The 19903-nt window shown below is 40.5% G+C and overlaps 1 protein-coding gene and 1 non-coding gene across 2 annotated transcripts in view; one reads left to right on the top strand and one right to left on the bottom strand.

The window, feature by feature from the left end:
* LOC136317063 (zinc finger protein 81) overlaps positions 1-19903 on the bottom strand; it is a 135137-nt gene that overhangs the window by 82591 nt on the left and 32643 nt on the right. The window lies entirely within an intron of this gene.
* On the top strand, positions 8460-8535 carry TRNAS-ACU (transfer RNA serine (anticodon ACU)). Its single transcript has one exon. It is a non-coding gene; the product is annotated as a tRNA-Ser (tRNA).

Raw genomic sequence — 19903 nt, 5'->3', positions numbered from 1 at the left:
GGAACTCACAAGTATCAATAATTACACTAAATGTAAACGGATTAAACTCACCAATAAAAAGGCACAGAGTAGCAGAATGGATTAAAAAAGAAAATCTAACTGTATGCTGTCTACAGGAAACTCATCTAAGTAACAAGGATAAAAACAAATTCAAAGTGAAAGGCTGGAAAACAACACTCCAAGCAAATAACATCCAAAAAAAAGCAGGTGTAGCAATACTCATATCGGATAATGCTGACTACAAGACAGGAAAAGTACTCAGAGACAAAAATGGCCATTTCATAATGGCTAAGGGGACACTGAATCAACAAGACATAACAATTCTTAATATATATGCACCAAACCAAGGAGCACCAAAATATATAGACAGCTACTTATTGATCTTAAAACAAAAACTGACAAAAATACAATCATACTTGGAGACCTCAATACACCGCTGACGGCTCTAGATCGGTCATCCAAACAGAGAATTAACAAAGACATAGTGGCCTTAAACAAAACACTAGAGCACCTGGATATGATAGACATCTACAGGACATTTCATCCCAAAGTGACTGGGTATACATTTTTCTCCAGTGTACATGGATCATTCTCAAGAATTGACCATATGTTGGGCCACAAAAACAACATCAGCAAATTCAGAAAAACTGAAGTTGTACCAAGCATATTTTCTGATCATAAAGCCTTGAAACTAGAATTCAACTGCAAAAAAGAGGAAAAAAATCCCACAAGAATGTGGAAACTAAACAACATACTTTTAAAAAATGAATGGGTCAAAGAAGAAATAAGTGCAGAGATCAAAAGATATATACAGACTATTGAAAATGACAATACGACATATCAGAATCTATGGGATGCAGCAAAAGCAGTGATAAGAGGGAAGTTCATATCGCTTCAGGCATATATGAACAAACAAGAGAGAGCCCAAGTGAACCACTTAACTTCCCACCTTAAGGAACTAGAAAAAGAAGAACAAAGACAACCCAAAAGCAGCCGAAGAAAGGAGATAATAAAAATCAGAGCAGAAATAAGTGAATTAGAGAACAGAAAAACTATAGAAAAAATTAATAGAACAAGGAGCTGGTTCTTTGAAAAGATCAACAAAATTGACAAACCCTTGGCAAGATTTACCAAGGAAAAAAGAGAAAGAACTCATATAAACAAAATCCAAAATGAAAGAGGAGAAATCACCACGGACACCGTAGATATACAAAGAATTATTGTAGAATACTATGAAAAACTTTATGCCACTAAATTCAACAACCTAGAAGAAATGGATAAATTCCTAGAACAATACAACCTTCCTAGACTGAGTCAAGAAGAAGCAGAAAGCCTAAACAGACCTATCAGTAGAGAAGAAATAGAAAAAATCATTAAAAACCTCCCCAAAAATAAAAGTCCAGGCCCTGACGGCTATACCAGCGAATTTTATCAAACATTCAAAGAAGACTTGGTTCCTATTCTACTCAAAGTCTTCCAAAAAATTGAAGAAGAAGCAATACTTCCAAATACATTTTATGAGGCCAACATAACCCTCATACCAAAACCAGGCAAGGATGGCACAAAAAAAGAAAACTACAGACCAATATCTCTAATGAATACAGATGCTAAAATACTAAACAAAATACTAGCAAATCGAATACAACAACATATTAAAAAAATAATACATCATGATCAAGTGGGATTCATCCCAGAATCTCAAGGATGGTTCAACATACGTAAAACGGTTAACGTAATACACCATATCAACAAAACAAAGAACAAAAACCACATGATCTTATCAATAGATGCAGAAAGGCTTTCGATAAAATACAACACAATTTTATGTTTAAGACTCTCAACAAAATGGGTATAGAAGGAAAATATCTCAACATGATAAAGGCCATATATGATAAACCATCAGCTAACATCATATTAAATGGCACTAAACTGAAGGCTTTCCCCCTTAAATCAGGAACAAGACAGGGTTGTCCACTCTCTCCACTCTTATTTAATGTGGTACTAGAGGTTCTAGCCACAGCAATCAGACAAGACAAAGAAATAAAAGGCATCCATATCGCAAAAGAAGAAGTAAAGGTATCACTTTTTGCAGATGATATGATCCTATACATCGAAAACCCCAAAGAATCCACAAAAAGACTACTAGAAACAATAAGCCAATACAGTAAGGTCGCAGGATACAAAATTAACATTCAGAAGTCAATAGCCTTTCTATATGCCAACAATGAAACAACTGAGAAGGAACTCAAAAGAATAATCCCCTTCACGATTGCAACAAAAAAAATAAAATACTTAGGAATAAACATAACAAAGAATGTAAAGGACTTATATAATGAAAACTATAAACCATTGTTAAGGGAAATCGAAAAAGATATAATGAGATGGAAGAATATACCTTGTTCTTGGCTAGGAAGAATAAATATAATCAAGATGGCTATATTACCCAAAGCAATATACAAATTTAATGCAATTCCCATCAAAATTCCAATGACATTTTTTAAAGAAATAGAGCAAAAAATCATCAGATTTATATGGAACTATAAAAAACCCCGAAAAGCCAAAGCAATCCTAAAGAAAAAGAATGAAGCTGGGGGCATAACAATACCTGACTTCAAACTCTATTATAGGGCCACGACAATCAAAACAGCATGGTATTGGCAGAAAAATAGACACTCAGACCAATGGAACAGAATAGAAAGTCCAGAAATAAAACCACATATATATAGTCAAATAATTTTTGATAAAGGGGCCAACAACACACAATGGAGAAAAGAAAGCCTCTTCAATAAATGGTGCTGGGAAAACTGGAAAGCCACATGCAAAAGAATGAAACTGGACTACAGTCTCTCCCCCTGTATAAAAATTAACTCAAAATGGATCAAAGATCTAAACATAAGACCTGAAACAAGTACATAGAAGAAGACATAGGTACTCAACTCATGGACCTGGGTTTTAAAGAGCATTTTATGAATTTGACTCCAATGGCAAGAGAAGTGAAGGCAAAAATTAATGAATGGGACTACATCAGACTAAGAAGTTTTTGCTCAGCAAGAGAAACTGATAACAAAATAAACAGAAAGCCAACTAAATGGGAAATGATATTTTCAAACAACAGCTCAGATAAGGGCCTAATATCCAAAATATACAAAGAACTCATAAAACTCAACAACAAACAAACAATCCAATAAAAAAATGGGAAGAGGATATGAATAGACACTTCTCCCAGGAAGAAATACAAATGGCCAACAGATATATGAAAAGATGCTCATCTTCTTTAGCTATTAGAGAAATGCAAATCAAAACGGCAATGAGATACCACCTCACACCTGTTCGATTAGCTGTTATTAGCAAGTCAGGTAATAGCAAATGTTGGAGAGGCTGTGGAGAAAAAGGAACCCTCATACACTGTTGGTGGGAATGTAAAGTAGTACAACCATTATGGAAGAAAGTATGGTGGTTCCTCAAAAAACTGAAAATAGAACTACCTTATGACCCAGCAATCCCTCTACTGGGTATATACCCCCAAAACTCAGAAACATTGATACGTAAAGACACATGCAGCCCCATGTTTATTGCAGCATTGTTCACAGTGGCCAGGACATGGAAACAACCAAAAAGCCCATCAATAGATGACTGGATAAAGAGGATGTGGCACATATACATTATGGAATACTACTCAGCCATAAGAAATGATGACATCGGAACATTTACAGCAAAATGGTGGGATCTTGATAACATGATACGAAGCGAAATAAGTAAATCAGAAAAAAACAGGAACTGTATTATTCCATACATAGGTGGGACATAATAGTGAAACTAAGAGACATTGATAAGAGTGTGGTGGTTACGGGGGGGAGAGGGGAATGGGAGAGGGATAGGGGGTGGGGAGGGGCACAAAGAAAACAAGATAGAAGGTGACAGAGGACAATCTGACTTTGGGTGGTGGGTATGCAACATAATTGAACGACAAGATAACCTGGACTTGTTATCTTTGAATATATGTATCCTGATTTATTGATGTCACCCCATTAAAAAAATAAAATTATAAAATATAAAAAAATAAATAAATAAATAAACTACATTGAAATCTCAAAAAAAAAAAAAAAACAAAACAAAAAAAAACCCACAACAACAGCCAAGTAGCTTAGTTGCATTTTAAGGGGAAAAACATTAAAAATAAACTCTACTGCAAATCCAGGAAATCCATTCCACGAATGTAGAATAGAAAGAAAACCATTTTATTAATGAAAAAGCACTAAACCAGACTGCATTGCACATCACAGGCAATTGGCAAAGGAGATTGCAAAACTGAAATCTCACCCTTTTGTTTAGCTGAGCAAATACAGTCCATCACGTGCATATTCTCTAGATAAATGATAACTTGTTCTCATGCAAGAAGACTTGACAATGTATGTTCTCTGCATTCTTTCAAAGTTCATCCTAAATTCACCTGGTATTGGAATGGCAATCTGTGCTAGTTAATTAGCTTTTTCCAAAGGTAAAATCAAACTTCTGTCTTATGACAAAAGGTGGTTACATCTTAGAGCCAGTCACCTACCCTTAGCTCCCAGGGTATCTCTGACATTTGTATTTCAAAGAGATGACTCTCGGACCCCTAAGGAAAAAAAACTTCAAAAAAAGAAAAGAAAAAAAACATTTCTGGGCTGTAATTTCAACAAAAGCTTTATTTACCTTTTAAAAAGATTTATATTCATATCAAAACAGAGGAAGGACTTACAAATACCAGTTTTCTCCAGGAAATGCTATAGGAAAAAGAAAGTTCTCTTTCCTGTTCAGCAACAAGGAAGATCCCCCTCCCTTTTTTAATGGGTCATATGGTATTTGTCTTTCTCTGCCTGGCTTAGTTCACTTGGCATAATAATCTCCAAGTCTATCCATGCTGTTGCAAAAGGTAAGATTTTCTCCTCTTCACAGCTGCATAGTATTCCACTGCATAAATGTAGCACTGCTTTCTTTTTATCCACTTGTCCACTGATGGACACATAAATTGTTTCCAGATCTTGGAAACAATGCTGCAGTAAACATGGGGGTACATATCTTCTTTCGAAGTAGTGTTTTGGGATCCTTAGAAAAAAATTCCTAAAAGTGGGATAGCTGGGTGATAAGGCAGTTTCATTTTTAATTTTTTGAGGAAACACCATCCTATTTTCCACAGTGGCTGCACCAGTCTGCATTCCCACCAGTAATACAGGAGGGTTCCTTTTTCTCCACATCCTCACCAGCACTTACTGTTTGTTAATGAAAGCCATTCTGGCAGGTGTGAGGTGATATCTCATTGTGTTTTTAATTTGCATTTCTCTAATGATTAGTGATGTTAAACATTTTTTCATATGCCTATTGGCCATCTATCTGTATGCTCTCTTAGCAGAAGTGTCTATTCAGGTCCTTTGCTTATTTTTTAATTGGATTGTTTACTTCTCCAGTGTTGAGTTTTACAGGTTCTTTATAAATTTTGGTTATTAACTCCTTATCAGATGTATTGACGAATATGTTCTACCATTGAGTGGGTTGCCTTTTTAATTTTGTTTAAATGAGAGGCCAGGATAGTGAGACAGATTCCTGCATGCACCCAAACTGTGATCCACCTGCAACCCCCGTCTAGGGATGATGTTCATATCAACAGAGCTATTCTCAGTGCCTGAGGCTGAAGCTCAGACCAACCGAGCTATCCTCAGTGCCTGGGGCTGACACTTGAACCAATCAAGCCACTGACCAATGAAAGGGGAAGAAAGAGAGAGCAAGGGGAGAGAGAGGGAAAGAGAAGCAGATGATCAATTCTCATGTGTGCTCTGACTGAGGATTGAACCAGGGATGTCCGTATGCCAGGTCAATGTTCTATCCACTAAGCTAACCAACCAGGGCCCTTTTAATTTTGTTAATGGTGTCTTTTGCTGTGCAAAAGCTTTTTAGTTTGATATAATCCTATTTATTTTGTCCTTTATTTCACTTACCCATAGAGATATATTGGCAAAAATATTGCTACAAGAGATGTCTGAGAGTTTACTGCCTATGTTTTCTTCCAAGATTTTTATGATTCCATGACCTACATTTAATGACTTTTATCCATTTTGAGTTTATTTTTGTGAATGACATAAGTCGGTAGTCTAGTTTCATTTTTTGTTTTGCATGTATCTTTCTAATTTTCCTAACATTTATTTTATTATTCTTTGACAGACAGAGAGAAGGACAGATAGGGACAGAGAGACAGGAAGGGAGAGATGAGAAGCATCAAGTCTTTCTTGTGGCACCTTAGTTGTTCATTGATTGCTTTCTCATGTGTCTTGACCAAGGGGCTACAGCAGAGCAAGTGAATACTTGCTCAAGCCAGCAATCTTGGGCTCGAGCCAGCGAACTTGGGCTTCAAGCCAGTGACCTTTGGGCTCAAGTCAGTGACCATGCTTCACATCTATGATCCCATGCTCAAGGCTGCGACCCTGCACTCAAGCCGGATGAGCCCATGCTCAAGCCACCGACCTCGGGGTTTCGAATCTGTGTCCTCAGCATACCAGGTCAAAGCTCTATTCCCTGCATCACCGCCTGGTCAGGCTCTTTTTCTACTTCTTTTAAGTGCCAGGTTAGATTATTTATTTGAGTTTTTTCTTGCTTCTTCAGGTAGGCCTGTACAATAATGTGATGAACTTCCCTCTTGGGACTGCTTTCACTGTGTCCCACAGATTCTGAGTTGTATGTAGATCTTCATTTGTTTCAATAAAATTTTTTATTTCTTCTTTGATTTCATTGTTAACCCATTTGTTATTCAATAACATGCTATTTAGCCTCCAAGTGTTTGAATGTTTTTCAGTTTTTCTGCTTTAGTTGATTTCTAGTTTCATGCCACTGTGGTCAGAGATGAGATGTTAGATATGATTTCAATCTTCTTAAATTTATTGAGACTTGTTTTGTATCCTAACATGTAGTTTTATCCTAGAGAATGTACCATGAGCACTTGAAAAGCATGTATATTCTGATGCTTTAGGCTGAAGTATTCTGAAGATATCAATTAAATCCAGTTGACTTATTATGACATTTAAGACCACTGTTTCTTTGATGATTTTATATTTGAAGGATCTCTCCATTGATATTAGTGGGGTATTAAAACACCCTACTATGATTGCATTGCTGTTAATCTCTCCTTTCCTGTCTATCAAAATCTGCTTTATATATTTAGGTGCTCTTATACTGGGTGCATAAATTTTTATAATGGTTATATTCTCTTATGGGATCACTCCCTTTATCATTCATTATGTAGTGATCTTCTTTGCTCCTTGCTAGAGCCCTTGTTTTAAAGGCTATTTTGTCAGATATAAGTATTGCTACCCCAGCTTTTTTTTTTCCTTTTCATTTGCATGGAATATTTTTTTCAATCCCTTCAATCCCTTCAGTCTCTGTGTATCTTTTGTTCTGAGATGGGTTTCTTGTAGACAGCATATATGGGTCATGTTTTCTTATCCATTCAGATACCCTATGCCTTTTGATTGGAACATTTAATCCATTTATATTTTTTAATCTATTTTTAAATCCAGTTACATTTAAGGTTACTATTAATATGTATTTTTTTGGTCTGGAAAGCTCTTTATTTCTTCAGTTTTAAATGATACCTTTGCTGGATAGAGGTCTTGGTTGTAGGTTCTTGTTTTGCATCACTTTGAATGTTTCTTGCCAATCCCTTCTGTCCTGAAGTGTTTCTGTTGAGAAGTCAGATGTCAGCCTTATGTGGTCCCTTTGTGGGTAATTAATTGCTTTTCTCTTGCAGCTTTTAGTACTCTTTTCTTTGTCTCTTATCTTTGGCCTTTTAATTATGATGTGTCTTGGTATGGACCTCTTTGGGTTCATCTTTTATTTATTTTTTTAACAGGGACAGAGAGAGAGTCAGAGAGAGGAATAGATAGGAACAGACAGACAGGAATGGAGAGAGATGAGAAGCATGAATCATCAGTTTTTCATTGCGACACCTTAGTTGTTCCCTGATTGCTTTCTCATATGTGCCTTGACCGTGGGCCTTCAGCAGACAGAGTAACCCCTTGCTTGAGCCAGCGACCTTGGGTCCAAGCTGGTGAGCTTTTTTATTTTTGCTCAAGCCAGATGAGCCTGCACTCAAGATGGCAACCTTGGGGTCTTGAACCTGGGTCCTCTGCATCCCAGTCCAATGCTCTATCCACTGTGCCACCACTTGGTCAGGTTGGGCTCATCTTCAATGGGACTTTCTGTGCTTCTTGAACTTGTGTGACTCTTTCATCAGATTAGGGAAGTTTTCAGCTATAATTTCTTCAAACAAGTTCTCTATCCTTAGTTCATTCTCTTCTTCAGAAATCCCTGTGATGCAGGTGTTGTTTTGCCTGAGTTTCTTAGAGTTTCCTCAGGTTTCTTGAGCCTCCTTTCTTTTTGCTGCTTTGATTCTGTGCTTACGTCTATTTTGTTCTTTAAATTCCTGATTTGAGGCCCTGGCCGGTTGGCTCAGTGGTAGAGCATCGGCCTACTGTGCAAGAGTCCCAGGTTCGATTCCCGGCCAGGGCACACAGGAGAAGCGCCCATCTGCTTCTCCACCCCTCCTCCTCTCCTTCCTCTCTGTCTCTCTCTTCCCCTCCCGCAGCCAAGGCTCCATTGGAGCAAAGTTGGCCCGGGTGCTGAGGATGGCTCCATGGCCTCTGCCTCAGGTGCTAGAATGGCTCTGGTTGCAACAGAGCAATGCCCTGGATGGGCAGAGCATTGCCCCTTGGTGGGTGTGCCAGGTGGATCCTGGTTGGGTGCATACAGGAGTCTGTCTGACTGCCTCCCCATTTCCAACTTCGGAAAAATACAAAAAAAATAAAATAAATTCCTGATTTGATTCTCCACTTCATCCTACCTGCTGCTGATTTCTTCTAGTGCAGTCTTCATTTCAGATATTGTATTTGCTGTTTCTGACTAGTTATTTTTTATGGTTTCAATATCCTTTATAACAGTATTTTTCATTTAAGTTCTCACTAAGATCATCGATTGTTATTCTAAGATCCTTGAGAATCCTAATAACCACTATTTTAAACTCTGCATCTGGTAATTTGGTTACTTTCATTTCATTTAGTTTTTTCTCTGGGTATTACTCTTGTTGATTCATTTGGGGCATATTTCTTTGCTCATATTGTCTGTGTATTAGGTAACTCTGCTCTAACTCCCAAATTTGTTTGATGTGTTTATGAAGAAGGTGGGTTCAGTGGTAATAACCTCCTGACCACCTGAGCTCCTTGCTCTAAAAATGTTTCTTGAGAGTTATATTTATCCTCCTGTTGTATGTGAGTTTTGGATGTGTTGGCCCTTTCATGGGTGGAGTTAACCTTTCAGGCTAGCTGGCTCTATGGGTCAACCTTGATCATGTGTATTAGGCACTATTCAGTGTCTCTCCTATGGGGTGTAGATATTTTCAGCAGGATTTGGTGCCTGCTGGACTCCTCCTTTAGGTGTGGCACTTGTGTGGCTAGCTGAGTCTGCCATTGGTGCAGTCTGCAACCCTCTACTGGTGGTGTTGGATCTGGGTGGTCTTGGGCAGAGTTCAGTTACGAGTTAATGTCAGGCATTGTTTGTAACCCAATGTAGGCTACCATCTGGAGCTACCTCTCTGTTCACTGTTTGTGTCTGCATTTTCTGTGCCTGGGTGTGTGTGGGAAGGACCAACCTGTGTATAAGGATTGACTTCCTCCTGCTTAGAGCTCACAGTAGTTACGTAAAAAGGCCCAAGTTCTTCAGGATTTGCCTCCACGTTTCAGTTACTCCACCTCCTCTCACAGCTACCTTGTTTTCCTGTAGAGTCTTCTGTAGAAAGACTATAGAGTGGGTTCAGAGTGGCCTCACACCACGAACTCCTCTGCAGGTTGCAAGTCTGGTGGGTTAAAGCAACTGAGGCCAGGAGGACAACATTTGTGGGACCTCTATTTGGGGAGGTCTCTTGGTCAGCAGCTTGGGTATGAGGAAAGGGGCCCCTACTCCAGAGCCTAAACCCTCAGTCACTGCTGGAACTCCAATTCTGTTTCTTTCCAGAGAGATGAGCAGCAATTTCTGGTTGCATGGGTTTGGCAGTACACTCAGCAGAAATTCTTTCAGCTGAGCAGCCCCTGGTCTCAGGGAAGATTGAGAGAATCTTCCACTGGGGCTTAGCCTCCTTCTGAGGAAGGTGATCAGTTTCAACAATAGTCTCCAAGGAACTCACACTTTGAATGTCTGGACTCTAAGACTCTCTCCCCTCCATGTGGGGAACGTAGCTCAGTGGGGCAGGGTATCTGGGACTTGGGCAGCTGACAGGAGGCTCCAGCTCATCCAATGTGTGCAAGCTGCTGTGCAGTTGCTGACCACTGAAAGCAGAATTTTTCTCATCTGTGTTTGTTGCCTGATGTGCTGTCCCTTTGGATACGATTCTAGTAATGCTGGTTGGATCTTTCTCTGACATTGTCTGTAGCCTTTTACAAGGGAACCTGGTACAGACCAGTGTGAGACAATGCCCCTGACTGGCCCTCAGCAAACATTTGGTTCTATAAGCAATCCAGAGTTTGTGGCTGCCTCTGCTGAACTTAGATGCACATGGAAGGACCAAGCTGCACACCTAGGCTGGCTTTTACCACCACTGGGCCTGGAGCAAGTCACCAAAAGACTCAAGGTTCCCTGAAATCCTCCTCCTATTGCTTCTTTCTGCTAGCTGTTTGTTAGGCTCGGCTCCTGGAAAAACTTCTGGTAGAGTATAGGGGCTGGGGCTAATCCGGCATCAGGAAAGGTGGCAGGTGTGGTTCCCACCCCAGGGCCCCAAAGTTTCAGTCTGTCCTGAATTTTTTTATGACTTCAGTAGGGTGTGGCCACTAGGAGTCCAGTGGGTGTGGCCTCTGTCACCAAGAGATTTGGGCTGCCCACTGTCTGAACAGTTTCTACTGAATTTCCTGTGGGGCAGAAGCACCATATTCTCAGAAGAGTAGGGGGGAAAGTTCAGGTCACAATGCCAGACAACTGAGTCACTGTCACCTCCTGAGTCTTTTCTGTCCCTACTTTCTGGCCAAGACAACTTACTTCTCACAGGGCCAATGTCTATAAAGTGAGATAAATGAGATTCCCAAGGTGAGGCAGTTGTTTCCCCCAGGCTGATGCTGCACAGAGGGTACCGCTCCACCCAAGAAAGACTCCAACTGTGGTATTGTTGAATGATTCAGCAAAGGGGTTCTGGTGGCTGTACCCTACCATGTCTCTCCCCTGAGCTGCTAATTTCATACTCTCCTCATGTGACTCTAAGTCTTCTCAGCCCTCCCTCTGCTGGAGCACAAGATAAGTGGATGTGATGAGATTTTCTAAATTGACCCTTTAAGAGGGTGGTTGCATCTCTGATAACTCCTGTCTCTTTCTCACAGACAGAAACCTTGCCTTTTTTCACTACCAAATGATATGTGGGCACCTATTCTAGGCTCTGGTGCTCTAGGATGGAGCGCCCAGCCTGGGGCTTGGGACCCACACTTCTTAGGGTTCATCTCCCCACAGTGAGAGTCCCCAGAGCCTCAGCCACCACTTGCCCCTGGGAGCAGGGTAGCCCTTTCCGCATCTCTGCCCTTCCTACCAGTCTCGGTGTGGCTTCTTCTGTGTACCTTTGGTTACAGACTTCTATTCCCTTAGTCCTGAGTTTATTATTCAAGATGATTGTTCTTAAATTTAGACATAACTCCAGTTAGGTCTTTGGGGAGGTGAGTGGAACATCCATCTGCCTAGTCTGTTGCCATCTTAGATCCGTAATTTTCTTCTTTGTGGAAGTGATTATCATAAAAGTCAAGATAGTAATTACCTTTGGAGTAGGACAATTCTTAAATGTTGACTATGAATACTTTCTAGACTGACATAGTGAAAAATCACCAAGCTGTAAATGTTTTTTGTATACTTTTCTGTATATATGTTGTATTTCACAATAAAAGCATTTTTATAAAGATAGGTTTTGCCTGGTCTGTGGTGACACAGTGTAGACAGCATTGACTTAAACTACTGAGGTCACTGGTTTGAAACACTGGGTGTGCCTAGACAAGGCACATACAACAAGCAAGAAGCAAGCAATGAATAACTAAAGTGAAGCAACTATGAGATACTACTTCTTGTTCACCCCACTCCTCTGTAAAATCAATAAATAAATATTAAATATATATATACAGGCTTAATTGCCTTGGCTGTTTTGTTCAGTGGTAGAGCATTGGCCCATGCATGTGGATGCCCCAGGTTCATTGCCGGTCAGAGCACACTGAAGTGCCCATCTACTTCTCCACCCATCCCCCTCTCTCTTTTCTCTCTCACTCTCTCTATTCTCTACTCCTGCAGCATTGCTCGATTAGAATGAGTTGTACCAGGAGACTGAGGATGGCTCCATAGCCTCCGCCTAAGGCACTAAAAAATGGCTCAGGTAGCAACAGAGCAAGGGCACCAGATGTGCAGAGCATCGCCACCTATTGTGCTTGCCAGGTGGACCTGGTCAGGGCACATGCAAAACTCTGTCTCTGCCTCTCCTCCTCTCATTAAATTTAAAAAAATGCATATAGTTAAGAGAGGGGTATACACATACACATGAGAAAAAATGAACAAAAATTCTTTGTTCATGGCAGCATGATTTATACTTTGTATTATATTTTACCAAAATATTTTAAATTAACATAATTATAAATGTTTGTTCACTAGGGTATCTTTTATGAAAAAGGAGAAAGTAAAAATGTATCCTTAGTTGCTTTTATTTTTATAAAGAAACCCTAATCATGTGGAAAAAACTAACCTGGCTATACGCATGAGATATAGGTGAACATACAGAAGAAAGGTAGGTAAGAAAATTTAGATTATGTAGATTTTTATATTTTTAAATTGTGTTTTTCATTTTTGAGCTCTGTTTTTATATTGTTATTCAAAATTAAATTTAAAAACTGTTACTGCCCTGGCTGGATAGCTCAGTTGGTTAGAGCGTCATCTCAAAGCACAGAGGTTGCCAGTTTGATCCCCAGTCAGAGCACATACAGGAACAGATCAATGTTACTGTGTCTTTCTCTGTCTCCCTTCCTCTCTCACTAAAATCAATAAATAAAATTTTAAATAAAATGTTACTAACATTTTTAGTGACAAAATGCTGCATCCATTAAACAAAAATAGCATGTTCTTAAAAGGGAATATTCTGAAAAAAAGCAATTTAACATAAAAATATATAACAGCATTAATGAGAGACACAAAACATTTAGAAGATAAAGTTTTCATAAAAACCTACTTGAAGGATTCCAAGATGGCGACAGAGTAGGCGGACATTCCAACTGCCACCTCAGAGGACCAAATTGGATTACAACTTAATTTAAGAATAATCATCTTGAGAAACCAACTTTGGACTAAAGGAAGAGGACTCTATAACCAAGAATGACAAAAGAAGCCACACTGAGACTGGTAGAAATGGCAGAGAAACGGAAAAGGCTGCCCTGCTCCCAGGAGCAAGGAGTCCTTTTGGACCCTCACTGCAAGGAGGGTTGCCCTGAGAGGTGTGGGTGCTCAGCCCTAGGATCGGAGTCCCAAGCTAGAGCTCCAGAGCCTAGAAGTGGTGCCCAGACAGCATTTGGCAGTGAAAAGAGCAGGGTTTTTGTCTTCAAGAAAGAGACTGAGCTTTCCAAAATGCAGACTCCACCTTAAAGGTCATGTGCAGAAAATCTTGTTCACAGCCACTTACCAGGGCTCCGGTGGAGGGAGAGCTGAGAGGACTGGAGTTTCATGAGGCAAGTGGAAAGTTGGAGGCCAGGGAGAGATACTGTGGGGGATGGCCACCAGAACCCCTGTGCTGAGACATTCTCCAGTACTGCAGTCACCATCTTTCATGGGCCGAGCATCTCCTTTGTGCAGCATCAGCCTGGGGAAAAGCAACTTCTCTGCCCTCAGGAGTCTCTCCTACCCCAATCATGGTCATGGGTCATTCTGAGAGGCCAGGAAGCAGGGGGCACATCAGTGGCTCAGTTTTTTGGTGTTGAGACCACAGAGTTTCTCCACACACTCCCAATTCTAGGACTGGTGCTTCCACCTCACAGGGGATTCAGTAGAAACTGTTCAGAGAGTGGGCAGACCACACCTCTGGGTTTGAGGCCACACCCACCGAACTCCTGGGGCCACACCCTACTGAGGTCTGTGAAAAAAGTCTGGACTGATACCTGGGAGCAAGAGATGGAGCCACACCCACCACCCTTCCTAATTCCTGAATTGCTACAGGAACTAGACTCTAGCAGAGGTTTTTTTCAGTGGCTGAGCCCAACAAGGATCCAGCAGACAGAGGCTGGAAGGACTCAGGGAAACTTGGTGTTTTAAGCGGAACTTGCCCTAAGCCCAGTGTAGGTAAAAGCCAGCCTAGGAGTGCAGTTTGGTATTTCCATGTACACCTGGGCCCAGCAGAGGCAGCCAAAAATCTGTATTGCTTGTAGCTCCAAGAAGGTTGCTGAGGGCCAATCACAGGCAGTGTCCCCCACTGGTCTGTGCTGGGCTTCTGCTTGGGAGGCCCAGGGCTGGCAAATCCAGGGGCCAGCTGCAGAAAGCATTGGTTCAGGACCTAAAAAACCTTGCTAGAGTGGTATCATAAGGAAAGGTTCTTCACACCTGGCCCAGCTGAGGCAAGTTCCACTATCTGTGATCAGCAATGGTACAGCAGCTCATGTGCATTGAATAGGGTGGAGCTTCGCAGTCAGCCTGCCTGGGTGCTGGATATCCTGCCCTGCTGGCCTAGATTCCATAGGGGAAAGGAGACAGGCATGCACCATGGACATTTATTGTGTTGGTCCCTGTGAGTCTATTGTTGGAGCTGGTTGAAGGGCTTAGCCACCTTTGGGGGAGCACAGTCAGCCCCAGGAGAGGACTCTCTCAGTCTTCTTCCTGAGACCAGGGTCTCATCAGCTGAAAGAACTTCTGCAGAGGGAAATGTTGGCCACAATCAGTATGAACCTGCTGCTCACCCTGTTGTAGAGAAATAAAATTTGAGTTTCCAGCAGTGGCTGAGGGATTAAGCTCTTGAGTAGGGGCCACATTCCCTGTAATAAGGTCCCGACCAAGGACCCCAGAAGTAGGGGTCCCACTAACATTGTAGTCCCAACCTCAGCTGCCTTAACCCACCAAGCATGCAACCTTTAAAGGCATTGCTTGGGTGAGGCCAGTCTGAGCCCACACCACAGTTTTACTATAGAAGACTGTGGGAAGACCAGGCAGCTGCAAGAGGAAGACGAGCAGCTGAAAAGTGGAGGCAAATCTTACAGAGCTTGAGGTTTTATGAAGCTGTTGCCATTATAAACAGGTGGGCCCCTCCAACACTACTGAGGCAGAGAAAACACAGACACAAACATCAAAAAGTACAGTAGCTGCAGACAAGTAGTCCACAGAAGGTTACAAACAACAGCTGATGCCAACCCAAGAAGTGGGTGGCAGACAGCACCAACCCCAGACTCATCTACATGCATAAGCAGCACGCCCAAAGGTAGAGTCTAGCAAGCACCAGACACTGTAAGAAATAAATATGCCCAACAGGACAGACATTGCACAGTGTGTAAGACAAATGATTGAGAATGACCCTTAGACTCAATCACCCTGAAGGGATAACCGTACCTAGGAAAGGACCAACTGCATGGAATACTCAAATATATAGTAAGAGAAAAAATAGTACCCTCAAGAAGCATTTCCAGCCATGGCCGGTTGGCTCAGTGGTAGAGCGTCGGCCTGGCGTGCAGGAGTTCTGGGTTCGATTCCTGGCCAGGGCACACAGGAGAAGCGCCCATCTGCTTCTCCACCTCTCCTTCCTCTCTGTCTCTCTCTTCCCCTCCCGCAGCTGAGGCTCCATCGGAGCAAAGTTAGCCCGGGCACTGAGGATGGCTCCATGGCCTCTGCCTCAGGTGCTAGAATGGCTCTGGTCACAACAGAGCAATGCCCCAGATGGGCAGAGCATCGCCCACTGGTGGGCATGCTGGGTGGATCCCGGTCGGGTGCATGCGGGAGTCTGACTGCCTCCCCATTTCCAACTTCAGAAACACACACACACACACACACACACAGAAAAAAGAAGCATTCCTAGAACAAGGAAGTCAGGTAGCCTGGAGGTCAGTACCACTGAGCCCATCTTTATAAAGACACCACAAAAATTTCAAAGTCAGACAGCACTACCTAATGTAAAAATGCACAGAGAAAATGGGAAGATAAAGAAATGCAACCCAAACCAATCAACAAGAGAAATCCCCAAAAAAGAATTGAATAAGATGGAAGTAACCAAACTACCAGATGCAGAGTTTAAAACAATGATTTTTAGGATGCTCAAGGATTTTAGAGAAATAATAGATGGACATAATGAGCTCCTAAATAAAGAGATAGCAAGCTTAAAAAGGACACTGAAATCATAAAAAAGAACCAGTCAGAAATGACAAATACAATATCAAAAATGAAGGCTACACTAGAAGGAATCAGTAGCAGGATGGATGAAGCAGAGGATCGAATCAGCGATTTAGAGGACAAGATAATTGAAAGTACAGAACAGAGTAGCAAAAAGAAAAGAGGATCAAAAAGACTGAGGAAACTCTAAGAGAGCTCTGTGACAACATGAAGCAAAATAACATCCATATCATAGGGCCATGATGGCGAACCTATGACGCGTGTGTCAGCACTGACACATGTAGCCATTTTCTTTTCTTTTTTTTTACACATAGCCATTTTCGATGACACTCGGCCGCATGTGGCTGCATACCAGAGAAGTATGGGGCCGCATGCCAAGAAGGACGTTTCATCCTTGGCTCCTGCACGGCCAGGTGCAGTAGCTGAGGACAAAACATTTGCTGTAGTGTAGACACTCTGTGCCAGAGGTCTGTAGGCCAAAACAACAGAACCCAGGCATAGAGTGTCTAGTTCTGGGACTTCCGGTTAGATCGTTAGGGGATCTTTGACCTCACTTCTGGCCGGCACAGTAGGGCGCAGCGGAAAGCCACGGGGGACACATCTCTGGGGGCCCTGTGATCGCCATTACCAGCAACCACATAACCACAGCAACCATCATCCAATCTACTGTTCTGGGGTGTTGTGGATTTCTAATTGACCATCATTACTGAGATAAGTGAGGGGGAGGTTGGGAGAGGCAAGGGCCTGTGCTATGGGTGCCGTTTCCCACCATTAGAAATAGTGGCAGCCATCTTAATTTACATAAGATGCAACTTGCAGAATTTCAAGACAGCATCTGGGCTCAGGTGTTTGTTGACTTGAGGTCAAAGCTTGAGAATCTGGAAAGATGCTGCTTGGAGAATCAAGAGGAATGCCACTACGAACAGGAAATTTGGAGTGCCTGGAACCGATTACCAGACACTTTTAGGACCCTGAAAAATATAGCAATGGTTTTATTCACAATTTTTCCCCCTATGTACTTTTGTGACACCTTATTCTCAGCATTAAATAATATCAAAACCAACAAAAGAAACAGATTGACAGATGAAGTTAGTAGCGCTTGCTTGGGCTTGAAGTGTACAAAATACCAACCTTCAATTGACGATTTAGCCAATGAAATTCAGCAACAAAAAAGTCATAATAGGCAGGTTAGTTAAAGAATTTCCCCCTCCCCCACTTATCTTAGTTCACAGGACCCCACACAAGTTAAATAATATCAAGACCCACAAAAGAAACTGACTGACAGATGAACAAAGAAGTCACTAAGCAGGTAAGTTAAATAATTAGTTTTTGGTTTATTAAGTACAGTTATATATTACAATTATATATTTTTGTTATTTAAACTATAAACATTGTGAAATTATGGGTTTTTTCTCAAAGTGATATACCACCGAAGTTATGCATGGTTTTTTGGTGAATTTTGACACATCAAGCTCAAAAGATTGCCCATCACTGTCATAGGGGTTCTGGAGGGAGAAGAGAACGAACAAGGGATAAAGAACCTGTTGGAAGAAATCAAAGCTGAAAACTTCCCTAAATTGATGAAGGAAAAAGTCACATAAGTTCAAGAAGCACAGAGAGTTCCATTAAAAGATATTTCATAATTAAAGTGCCAAAGTTAAGAGAAAAAGAAGGACTACTAAAAGCTGAAAGAGAAAAGCAGTTAATTACCTCAGAGGAGCCCCCATGAGGATGACATCAGACTTCTTGACAGAAACACTTGATACCAGAAGGGATTGGCAAGAAATATTCAAAGTGATGCAAAGAAAGAACCTACAATCAAGCCTCGTTTATCCAGCAAGGCTATTGTTTAAAATTGAAGGAAAAATAAAAACCTTCAAAGACAAAAAAAAAAACCAACAAAACTCAAAGAATTCATTACAACCAAACCAGTGTTGCAAAAAATGTTAAGGGGTCTGCTGTAAAAGAGCGAAGGGGGGAAAAATTCAGAAAAGGAGGATTGTAGATTTGAAGAATAAAATGGCAATAAATAAGTACATGTCAATAATAACCTTAAATGTTAAATGGATTAAATACTCCAATCAAAAAACACAGGATAGCAGCATGGGTAAGAAAACAGGACCCGTACATACGTTGTCTACAAGAGACCCACCTCAGAATAAAAGAGATACATAGATGGAAAGTGAAGGGATGGAAAAAAGTATGTCATGCAAATGGAAATGAAAAAAAAAAAGCTGAGGTAGCAATACTTATATCTGACAAAACAGACTTTAAAACAAAGGCTATAGTAAGAGATAAAGTCACTACATAAAGATAAAAGGAGCAATACAATAGGAGGATATAACCATTGTTAATATTTACACACATAATATAGGAGCACCTAAATATATAAAGCAGATTTTGGTGGACATAAAGGGCAAAATCAACAGCAATAGTATAACAGGGGATTTTAATACCCCTCTAACATCAATGGATAGATCCGTCAGACAGAAAATTAACAAAGAAACAGCAGCCTTAAATGACACACTAGATCAACTGGATTTAATAGATATCTTCAGAACCTTTCACCACAAAGCAAAAGAATATACATTCTTTTCAAGTGCTCATGGTACATTCTCTAGGATAGACCACATGTTAAGACACAAAACAAGTCTCAGTAAGTTTAAGAAGACTGAAATTATATCAAGCATCTTCTCTGATCGCAATGGCACAAAACTAGAAATTAACTTCAATAGAAAAACTGAAAAAACATTCAAACACTTGGAGGCTAAATACCATGTTATTAAAAACAAATAGGTTAACAATGAGATCAAGGAAGAAATAAAATATTTCCTTGAAACAAATGAAAATGAACATACAACAACTCAAAATTTATGGGACACAGCAAAAGCAATCCTGAGAGGGAAGTTCATAGCATTACACACATATCTTATGAAGCAAGAAAAAGCTCAAATAAACAACTTAACCATGCATCTAAAAGAATTGGAAAAAGAACAACTACTAAAGCCCAGAGGAAGTAGAAGGAAAGAAATAATAAAGATGAGAGCAGAAATTAATAACATAAAGGCTAAAAATATATATATATAAAAGATCAATGAAACCAACAGCTGGTACTCTGAAAAAGTAAACAGGATCGATAAACCTTTAACCAGACTTATCAAGAACAAAAGAGAGAGAGGACTCAAATAAATAAAATTAGAAATAAAAAAGGAAAGTAACAACTGACATGGCAGAAATAAAAGGATTGTAAAAAAAAAAATACTATGAAGATCTAAATGCCAAAAAATTAAACAACCTAGGTGAGATGAATAAATTCCTAGAAACATACAATCTTCCAAGACCTGACCTGATCTGGAAGAATCAGAAAACCTAAACAGACCAATTACAACAAATGAAATTGAAACAGTTATCAAAACACCCCCCCCCAAAAAAAAGTCCTGGACTGGATAGCTTCACAGGTGAATTTTACTAAATATTCAAAAAGAACTAACTCCTATCCTTCTCAAACTATTTCAAAAAATTC

Source organism: Saccopteryx bilineata, chromosome X, assembly GCF_036850765.1.
Source record: "Saccopteryx bilineata isolate mSacBil1 chromosome X, mSacBil1_pri_phased_curated, whole genome shotgun sequence".
Classification (NCBI taxonomy): Eukaryota; Metazoa; Chordata; class Mammalia; order Chiroptera; family Emballonuridae; genus Saccopteryx; species Saccopteryx bilineata.
Note: the sequence above shows the minus strand (reverse complement) of the source record. Positions and strands in the feature narration are given on the sequence as shown.